We start from the raw sequence: 11474 nt of genomic DNA on the forward strand, positions 1-11474 counted from the left end.
TAAGAAGCAAATGAGCCTTGGATTTCCACTACTCCTTTTGATCCGTTGGATCATAGTAATTTGGAGAATCTTTTTAAGTCATGCAATCCATTGGCAGATGTTACAAAGAAGCGTCCGTCGGGTTCTGTAAGTTAACAACATTGTAGTACTTTCTAAGACATAAATCATGACTAATATAAGTTCATTTCTTCTCATTGATTTAAAGTTTGTGAATAAACTATATATATAATATCCTTTTGATCGAAAGAGGGCATAATAATCTTGTACTCATTCCCTGGCCTGCTCATCAATTAAGGTATTTAAAGTAATGATTCGTTGCTTAATTTTATGGAGTACGTCATTCGTTGTTTCCATTTTTGAATCTGGACATTACATGCATAATTTCTCAAGAATATTTTGAATCGATCGACCTAACTTTTTAAAGGTATTGTGAGTACTAGTACTGATTGCATCTGTTTTCAACATTTCATTTTGAAACCCTACTCCATAATTAACTAGCTCAAAAAGAAAAGAAAACATCGATCACTCCTTTAGCGATCGAGCATCACTACTACTCTACGAAAGTTTGAACTTTCTGTAAACAATGTCCAGTACTACCTTTTCATAAAGCTTCAGTGGGAATAATCTGATCTAATGGGGACAGCTTAACAACTTGACAAAAATCTTAACCAATCATCGCAAGTTTATAAAATTTAAATGGCTAGGAGCAATTGCCTCCACTCACTTAAAATTGGGCTCCGTCATTGCCAATGAGTTCTGCACTTACCAATTATTATGATTACTTGCAAACCAGCAAACAGACCACAAGATCATATATGTGTATGATCATATCATATCATAGCACTTTTGCAAAAAGAAATAAAAATTTGGTTTTAGTTAATTAAGATTAATATAATTTCATTTGTGCTAGTTATAAACCAATTAATAGGAAAACCCTAATTTTCTTTTGTTAAATATTAACTAGCTTGGATTTTTTTGAATCCCGCAGTCGATCGATGGTGATCAGTACTTACCGGGCTGCAGGTTACATCTAATATTGATGGTCATGATATATATAATAAGAAACAAAAAATATATATAGAACATTATCTCAGCAAAAGTGGCATGCCAGAAAGGTGTTAATACCGCCCTGCATTTAATTGATTTCTGCAAAGGTCATACGAAGGGTCCCACAAAAGAGAATATTAGCTTAGTAAAATAAAGTTGATGCATCCAATGAAAGTAATTGGCATGATCTATATTCAAAATTGCAGCTGATAAATGGTTGTCACCATACATGTGGAAGTGCTAAGAAATTCCGATTCATTGAGATCCATTATTGTGGGTCCGATGGATGTCGCATGATGGCTTTGGACCCCATGCAGATTATCATGAAACCTAACGATAGGGATTGCTCAATAATTACAGCATGAAAGAAGGATTTGTGTGATGAGATGGAAGAGCTAGGTAGGGTTTTCAGAGATCAAAGGCCTTATATAATTTGGTGGCACTAGGAGGATCGAGTGGGATCAGAAAGATTAGTCAAACAAGGACTCGATTGCTGGCCGGAAAACATCCGGCAAGAGCTGCGATTGCCAACCAAGCCAATATCCCTTTTTTGGTTGAGTAGTACTCATGGAGATTAAAAGTTGTCTTATCGGTATGTGGGAGTGAGTTGTCACCCCAATAAAGCTTAATCATTAAACATAAGAAAGTTAGATCAGGATTTGATTTCAGTACTAATTAAAGAAGAATCTCTTTTTCTTTGCTAAAGTTCCCTTGTTTGAATCGTTAAATCCCATCAAATCTAGGCAGTTGTCTTCCATAGCCTCGAGTTTCTAGCTTTTGTTTGCGCCTAGCTAGCTAGCTACTCGGATGTGCTTGGTAGCAAGGTTTATAATTATGACCTTAAGAGTAGTACTCATGCATGTTTTTAATAAAGATTTCAAGAGATTAGGGGTATTTATATATATTAACCTCAATTAAGCACAAAAGTAAAGCATAATGCCCTTAACTTATTAGGACCAGGCTTCTATAGCCAGCCCACGGATAGTCATATTAGCTCATATTTTTGAAATCTAAGTTGGGCCAGCCCAGATTTGGTTTTCAACCCACTTTAATTTTCAGCCGATTTTGTTAAGGCCCAAACTAAATAGAAATCAAGGACGCATTTCAAAACGAATGGCTACTCAAGAAAATCAAGACTATAAAACAATAAATACTTTCCTCACATCACAGATTATAAAAAGAAAAAAAAATGTTGATGCTTCATATATATATATATTTAGAGATTGAACCCCATGTAATCTCAAGACTGGAAATTTTGTGTTCAGTAATTGGCCGAAAGGACGCGCATGCGCATAAATCACAGGGAATGTATATCACAACCATGCCATGGTAACATTTGCTTCATGCCGGCAGTCTTGGTACACTACTTCCACCGAATTCCATATGATGACAATTAGAGGCCTCCAAACATGATGAGAAAAGGCAGATGAATGCAGATATAATGAGATCAAAGTAGGTCAATCCACGCATAAATTATATATTAAAAGGAAAACCAGATAGGATTGTATCTAGATTGGTGTTAAAATCTATATATATATATGGTCATCCAATGCATGTCGAGTTTTTTTAAGTTCAAATTGGAAATTAAGGAGTAGCGATTATTGCGTCTTTGGTTTTTAAAAGTGTCACTTCCACAAACAAAGCTAATTAAACAGCTTCATCATGATTCGACTTACTTTGAATGCTTGTTGTATTTATCAAATTTGGCCGCATAGAGAGAGAGAGAGAGAGAGAGAGAGAGAGAGAGAGAGAGAGAGAGAGAGAGAGAGAGATATATATATATATATATATATGAACTTTGTTTTCGATAACGTTGTGCATGCATGCAATCTGTTATGGCCCCCCAGGGAAGGAGAGATTGTTATGGCCTCTATGTGGAGATATGGATGGAACGGCAGAGGAGGGATAAAATGCACAGTAGAGGATCATGGAGTGCACCATTTCACTTGGGCAGCCAGTTGGAAATGTATTGTTTCTTCTAGTTAATGGATGTTCTAGAATATTGTATTCACTAGTTGTTATTGCATTTCCTTTCTGTTACTTTTTAGAACAAGTGTCTTTATTCTATCGCCTTGGTTGTTATCCTTGCGTGAATATTAGTAGAAGGGAAATACGTTGGGAAAATTATCTTGTACCTGAAAATCTCATAGACTTGTTTGTTACTTTCATTTAGAGGAATTGGGAGCCTCGAACATCCCAAGGCATAGCCATTATCATGTCTCTTGTTCTTAATTCTCTTTTATTGTCAATATTACTGTTCTTACTTATGGGTTCTTAACAATTGGTATTAAGAGATATTCGATCCTAACCAACCTAGAAATATAACCTTACCCAAATAGATTCTAACCCAAACAGATTCATGGGTGTGATAAGATTAAGTAAACAACAATTGCTGTTGCTGGAAAAGATTTGAGAGAAATTAGAGCATATGAGTGAAATACTCGACAGGATGCAACCAAATTCCAAGAAAATGCAGCCTAATTAGATGAAAATGCAGAAATCTCTCGGGGACGACGAAAATGCAACAGAGGTGGAAGAAAATTGTAACGTTTTCAAGCATCAAGTGCAGGAATCCTTCTTAGTCTGGGAAGACCAAGCTGTGGAGGAGGGAGTAGAGAAGGGAGCTACAGATTCAACCAAAGAAATACAAAACTCAGTATTGCAGATGGCAAATGAACCGAAAGATGAAGATTGTGTAGAGGAAGAAAAAGAGACGGCTGACCAAATGGAGAAGATAATAGATTCAACAGAAGATTCCGCCGCAGTCAACCTAAGAGAGAAATCCTTGGTGGAGTCCCATGACCAAGCTGTGAAGGAAGAAATATTAAATGCAGCGGAGATGGTGGAGAAAATGACACTGTCCACAAAAGTGGAGCCCAAAGAAATTTCCAAAAGTCCTATTTCCCTTGTTCTTCAAAACCTAGATCTAATATTAACTTCGATAATATCAGATGACCCCCTCCAACTTCTGTTTATTTCAATTCCTCTCCGAAACGATCCTCTCCGTCCTTCATTTTTGTTGTTCATGCCCAACCATCCCATTAGAGAAGAAGGCCCAACCATCAAGATGAATATCGGCAACAGGAAAATACCTCCTGAGCCTCCTCCTAGCGAAGGCAACGTCGCTCTTCGGCGTAAACAGCAATTGGCTACCATGCAATTACTTCAAAGATGTCACTCATGGGATTTGAGGGGAAACAAGCATGGAAGTCTATTCAATCTAATTTTCTCTGTTAATACTGTATTTACTTCCCAAAAAAGTGATAAAAATAGAAAAGATTTTACTCGTGTTGTGCTGATATTCTTGCTCTGGGTTTGCCGAAATGGTTCTTCCCCAAGGCGAGATGATGACAAAGATGGGCATTACATGTTTGAGCTTGGAGAAAATTTAACTTCTCGCTACAAGATCCACAACAAAATGGGTGAAGGTACTTTTGGACAGGTCTTGGAGTGCTGGGATAGAGAAAAGAAGGAAATGATTGCCATCAAAATTTTCCGTGGAATTAAGAACTATCGTGAAGCAGCTATGATAGAGATCGAAATGCTGCAACAAATTGGTAAACATGATAAAGAGGGCGACCGTTGTGTGCAAATACGAAACTGGGGTGACTATCGTAACCATATATGTGTTGTGTTTGAGAAGCTTAGACCAAGCTTCTACGATTTTCTATGGAAAAACAATTATTGCCCATTTTTCGTTGATCTAGTCCATGAGATAGAGGGTGATGCTGCGATAGATAGCACAAATGCCTTTATATTTTTAGAGCAATCCAATTATTATTTGGGCGTTAACACTGATTGGGTTGAAGTAGCCATCAAACATGCCCTTCAGGAAATGGTGTTTGATGTGGACTGACGTTGGTGTTGCACACAAAGATGGCCAAGAAATTTTTTTTTATCAAAAGAGGAATTTATGCTTATGGTTTTGAGAAGCCCTCTGCAGTTCATCAAAGGGGAATTTTCCTTTTTGCAACTTGATTATGGCTTGGTTGAATGCCAGGCCTTGGTTCTTGCTCCCACTAGGAAGGTTGCGCAACAGATTGAGAAGGTCATGCGGGCCCTTGGCGATTTTTGGTAGAGTTTGCTGAGAATTTTAAGGGGTATTCAACTTCCCATGGCTCTAAAGATGCTTATTTGTGTGAGCATGTTCAAGTTTCTAGTCGCTCAAGATTGAGAGTAGGGAGTTATGCTAGTTTTATGCGGTTTACCTTGTCTTCATCTGTTAAAATCTCAAAGAGACTACATAGCAAAATTCATGTTTGTTTTCACGGAAACAATGTACATTGCCTATGTCAGTGTGAAGATGACGAGTGGAAGTATTTTAAGGGGTTATGGAGCTTAGTCATGTCACCCTATGAGGATAGACATATTGTTGTCAAGTTCTTTGGGAAAGTATCTGGTTCTGTCATGGTTGTTGTTAAAGAATATTTTCAACAATAGTGGCTTGCATGTCTTGCATTGGGATTCATTTTACTATTTTTGGCTCCACTTGTCAGCCATTGGGTTCCTTTTTACTATAGCAGTTTAATGTGTGTAAATTCAGTTCATATCAATTATGGACTCAATGCAGAAATGCACAATACGGTCTTTAAAATTGTTCTGGGGGAAATTATCCTTGCTGAGAATGTTAAGGATACTTGGCAGTCGTCTGTGCCTCCATGGGAGAAGAAATTATGCTCATTAATTGGTTCAGTTCCATGGAAAAGACTCGTGGCAACCAAGAAGTGTAATATCATTAATAGCCTTCCCTGTGACATATCATTGCCTGATCCGAATTTTTATAGTGAAGCTGTAACTTCATTGGAGTGTGATAGAGGTGGAGGTTTCCAATTGGCCGTAGAAGGTAGCACAGGAAAGGTGCTGAGATATGCCTTGCGTTCATCTTATCCAATTCGAGTTAAGATTCATAGGTATGGGGGCCCAATATTGGATATTAAATGGCATCATACTCTAAATTCTGAAAAACTAAAATTGTTTACCATTGATAATCATGTAGTTAGAATATGGGACACATCAGATGTTCAACATGATTATTCTTTTGAGGAGCTGTTTCCAATGTCAAGAGATAGCCTTAAGCGAGTGGTTGTACTAATGCTCCAAAAACGCTCTTAACATTGAGGACAAGGTTCTTTAAGGGGAAGGGATTGTTATGACCTCCCAGGGAAGGAGAGATTGTTATGGCCTCTCTGTGGAGATATGGATGGGAGGGCAGAGGAGGGATAAAATGCACAATAGAGGATCATGGAGTGCACCGTTTCACTTGGGCAACCAGGTGGAAATGTATTATTTCTTATAGTTAATAGATGTTCTAGAATATTGTATTCACTAGTTGTTATTGCATTTCCTTTCTGTTACATTTTAGAACAAGTGTCTTTATTCTATCGCCTTGGTTGTTATCCTTGCATGAATATAAGTAGAAGGGAAATACGTTGGGGAAATTATCTTATACCTGAAAATCTCATAGACTTATTTGTTACTTTCATTTGGAGGAACTGGGAGTCTCGAACATCCTAAGGCGTAGCCATTATCATCTTTCTCGTTCTTGATTCTCTTTTATTGTCAATATTACTGTTCTTACTTCTGGGTTCATAACACAATCAGCCTGAGGCTTTCTTAGTAGCTGTTAGAAAGTTGAAGTTGAACAAACATGACATGCATGCATTAAACTAAGCAAAGAACCTCACCTGAAGATTGAATCTTTCCTCTTTTCAATTCTGTCTACGTAAGTGGCCAGTAGTTATTTATACTTCTATGTTTTAATTTATGCAGTTTTGATCTTCTTTTTTATCTATATCGTCTTTCTTGATCCATGTTGGTCTATTGAAATGTCATGAGTTCTGTTGTTCTATATCGTCTTTGTTGATCTATGATGACTAATATAACAACAAGAAATATCATTGCTATGCCTAAAAATGTATAAATAGTGTCATATGGAAAGAATACTATTGATTTGTTTTCTTCTTTAAATTATTATTTTTCTAAGCAAATAACATCGATTGCTTACTCACAACAACGTATCCTTGAGCATTGAGCATTAATTAAAGAGCCCGGAAAGATTTTTTTTTTTTTCCCCCCCTTATTAAATTCGGTTTTCCTGCTTACTTGAGATTGTGCATGCATGTTGGATTTTACATTTTCAGATTATATTAATATCTGTTTATGTGCACCTTTTATGATGTTGTTGTTAAACTGCAATTATGGGGATCCGATGTATAATAAATTTTATTAGAAAAATAAATTATATACTACATACTAAATTCAGTATATATTAGATCAGGCAGTGCTGATGAATGAAATTCCACGTTACTTGGAATGCGGAAGTTCTTACCTCTAATAATTATTTTAATAACAGCATTAATCTAGTTGTATTCTTTTAAACTATAGTACATGCATATATAACTTCAACATTTCTTCGATCGTAATAATTTAATTTATCTTTTGACACAAACGTACGTACGCGCAGCAGGAGTGATCAAAAGGTGCAATGTCAGCACATTCGGTCATCCAAAATCCGATAAAAGCAAGATTTTATGCTTTTAACTGGAAGCATTAATACATTACGGCCTTATCATGAGATTTTGAAAATCTTAAAAGCTAGCTTAAAATACGTTTTGAAAACAACTTTTCTAAAGGGCATCTGAATTTAAATAAGCAGCTTCACACACACACTCACTCAATAGTACATCCACGACAAGTAAGATCGCGTGGAGATCGAAATCCGCTAATATAATTAATTTATTAGTTGGAAACATGAAATATTGACGAAGAAAAACCACTTAATTATCAAACTCCAAATTCTAATACATTCCAAATTAATAATATTTCTCTCTCAGAAAAAATAATTTAATTAGAAAAAGGAAAAAAAAAAAATTGGCAAATCTTCCGTTCCCTAATTCTCTGATCATCTCTCTCCTAGTACAGCAACGAGGCACTCCAGTCAAACTTGTTTTGCGGCGTCGTGGTGCGATTGCCAAAGTACTGAGATTTGTGTGTTTTCTCGCTTAGCAAAGTAAGGCTGTACATGATGTATAATGCTTCGTGTCGGCAAAAGAAAATACAACGAATTCGACAAGGAGAAGACCCTAATTTTAGATTCAAGGCACCAAATTTTATACAGAAAGAAAAGAACATGATACACGGGCTATCAGTTTTCAACGTCGATACACCTTTTTTTCCCAACACATGAAAGTTCAAAAATCAAACCTGGACCAGATGGGTTTGAAATCAATTGATAAGTACTACTAATGAGTGCAAAATATAAAATTTTAAAACTAACGCCCAATGCCTGCAAAAGAATTAGGATTGATGTGGAAACTTAAACTCTATTTCAAAGGAAAGAATCATTATAAAAAAGAATGGCCAAGAGCCGCAGTTGGAGGGGAGTCAGAAATCGCGCATATGGCCAAACACTGCATTGAGATTATATACGTTTCACGCGGCCGCGGCAGAACCGTGACAACCTACGGACACAGAAACACGGCTAAGCTTATATGTTTCACGCGGCGGAGGCTGCTGATCACCCGCTAAAACGGTACAACCTACGAGCATATATCATTGTTTAAGTTTTAGGACGTACATGCTTTGGCTCAAACAGTTTGAGGATCGACATTCTTAGTCATGGAGGAACTCCACATGGCACACGAACGCGCGTTATCCTTGAATGGGACCGGGCCATGAAATATCGCTTCAAAATAAAAAGCAAGACGCATTACGCATAGAGAACATATATAGGTCCTGCGCGCTCATGGAGTGGGCTGTCCCACCCACAATATTTAACTCTCTTATACAAATACCGCAATAACTCCATAGGCGCAAATGGATTAAGAAAGGTGGCCCCACAGAGAGAGAGAGAGAGAGAGAGAGAGAGAGAGAGAGAGAGAGAGAGAGAGAGAGAGAGAGAGATTATATATATATATATATAAAATATGACTCGATCCGTACACCGGTGGTATTATAATTATATGTCGACTTCATGCATATAACTGTATTCATTTATTTTTTGGTGTTGTACGGAAAGAAAGATCAATATCTTCTATAGTTTTGGCAGTTGGAAATTGATTAATTTGTAGACTACCATATTTTTTAGTTACGATCGATCGAGGCTTACATTAAATTGATCATCAATTAATTAATTCATCACAAAAAAATGACCGTAAGATATTCTTCATAAAAATTGTAGAATTAATTAAAAAAGGCCGGCCGGCCGGCAAGATTTCCTTTTAGCTAGTTAGATCCAGGAGCAATATATATTTACTTTCACGTACGTACCCCTGCAGGCATGCAAGTAATATTTATATTTCGGACGTGACAAATTAATGGGTTCTAACCGATAAATATTGTATATAGTACTATTTTTTTCCCCAATGCTTAATTTCCTGACTAAAATAAGTAAACTAGCTAGGACGTACGTCTGCTCTCTCAATCCACACGATGTTGCAATTGTAATTTCTATATATGCACAGTTGTTTAGAAATATTGGTTGGTTGCAAGTTGGAGTAATATCAAATTCCTCACCGTTGTTGGTCAAGGGTGTGATGATACCAAGTTCATGGACTAAAAAGGCAAAACCTCACAACCTCATCGAATTAATACTGCGATCAAAAGTACTGTTTGGGAAGTCAGTGGGTGGGTACAGGATGGCAGCTTTTGAAGGAGACCCTTTCGTAACTTGAGGTGATCATCTATATTTCTCATGTTCAGAACTTTAATTTGGTCCTAATTCTCGATCGAGTTACCTAAATCTGGGTAGTACGGCGGATTGGGAACGAAATGATCACGATCTCTCTTTACAAGTGGAAAAACATTTTCGGTTCAACTAATTAATTAGAAATTGATCAATATATTAGACTAATTACCCAAAAGAAAAGGAAAAGATAAATATATATATATATATATATTATATGTACTAGATGCATGCGCGCTGATCTCAACCATATGTATATGAGAAACAAGTAACCTAGCTAGCTAGCTCACTAATTATTTTTAGGTAAGACTTACATGATAGAATTAGCAATCATCCAATTAAGTGTGCTTCAAGAAAATTTGGTTGGAAGTGTCACCAACTATATATCCAAACTTGTATGTGTGTAGCATATTGCTATGAGAAATTAAGGTTAAATATATATATATATATATATATATATATATATGAGTACTACTATATATAGTTAATTTAATTTGCGTACTTCATGTGATTGACTGCTTCAATTTTTTTAATATGTAATAAAAATAAATGCACATAAAATTTATATATATATTTAGGAGGAGGTTATGAATTTATCATTTAGTTTTTAGTAAAGCCAGACACTCGTTGATCATAATATATATTTTACGTAGTCATATACATGGTCGGGCGCGTACGTAGGGTACTACTTTTATTAACTTGTGAAATTATCTAAAAAATTTACCTTCAAAGACATGAATTGAACACGCTACAATTTACTTATTACTTGGTGGATGTTATGACTCCATTAGCTAGGTTGCAATGGATGAAGAAGGGTGGAGCTAGAAAGCAAATTTGAATATTTCAAAAAAAAAAAAAAGAAAGCAAATTTGAAGGATCGAACGCGATACTGAAGCAAGAAATTACCATGTTGCAGATAAGCAACTTCATGCCACGTGATGGATATTGAATAAAATATATATGGAAATCTAGATGTCTATCTTTTTCACCAAATTTGTAAGTATCTTCTATTGGCTTTAAGCAATCACGAGTTCCTGCTATGGAATATCTTTTAATTCTGCAAAGAGTTTATTTTCACGAACAGCTGATCGACTGCATACATATTTATATACATGCAGACTATGCAGTAGCACGTACGGGAATATCAATATATATATATAGTGAAGCAAATTTCTTTTATTTAGTTTGTAAAAAGACATTTTCAATGACGGTTATTTTACCACAGGAGAGCTTGAATGGCCTTATACAGGTGAACATGGGTACGTAATCTAAAGTGGTGCTCCGGTGAAGCCCTAGTACCTTACATATATATATATATATATATCTGAACTCGTCAGGGTTTTTTCTTGGATGAGTGTATATATTCTCTTTCAGCCATTAAAATTGCCGTTTGTTTTCAAAAACTTAAAGTCGAAAGGAAGTGATATTGAATCGAACCATATATTTTATATTTTAACGCGGCTAAAAAATTCACTGTTACATATAACTGACGTTAATTAAGATATAGTTTTTGCCGCAAAAACACAGTCCAACCCAGATGTCCAACACAAAGCTGGCTTACACCCAAAATCCTCAGCGAGCGCAGTTCAGAAACAACTGGTTTGCACTTTCTTCACATAACTCTACGCACTGCAACCCGGTGTTGCCCTAAAATTTCATCCACCATAAATGGCTTTCTTTCAGCCTCCAATGAACCAGTCTCAACTTCCCGCCAATCTTCCGATCCTCACCCAAGTGAAAAACC

This window comes from Carya illinoinensis, chromosome 9 (genome assembly GCF_018687715.1).
Source record: "Carya illinoinensis cultivar Pawnee chromosome 9, C.illinoinensisPawnee_v1, whole genome shotgun sequence".
NCBI lineage: Eukaryota > Viridiplantae > Streptophyta > Magnoliopsida > Fagales > Juglandaceae > Carya > Carya illinoinensis.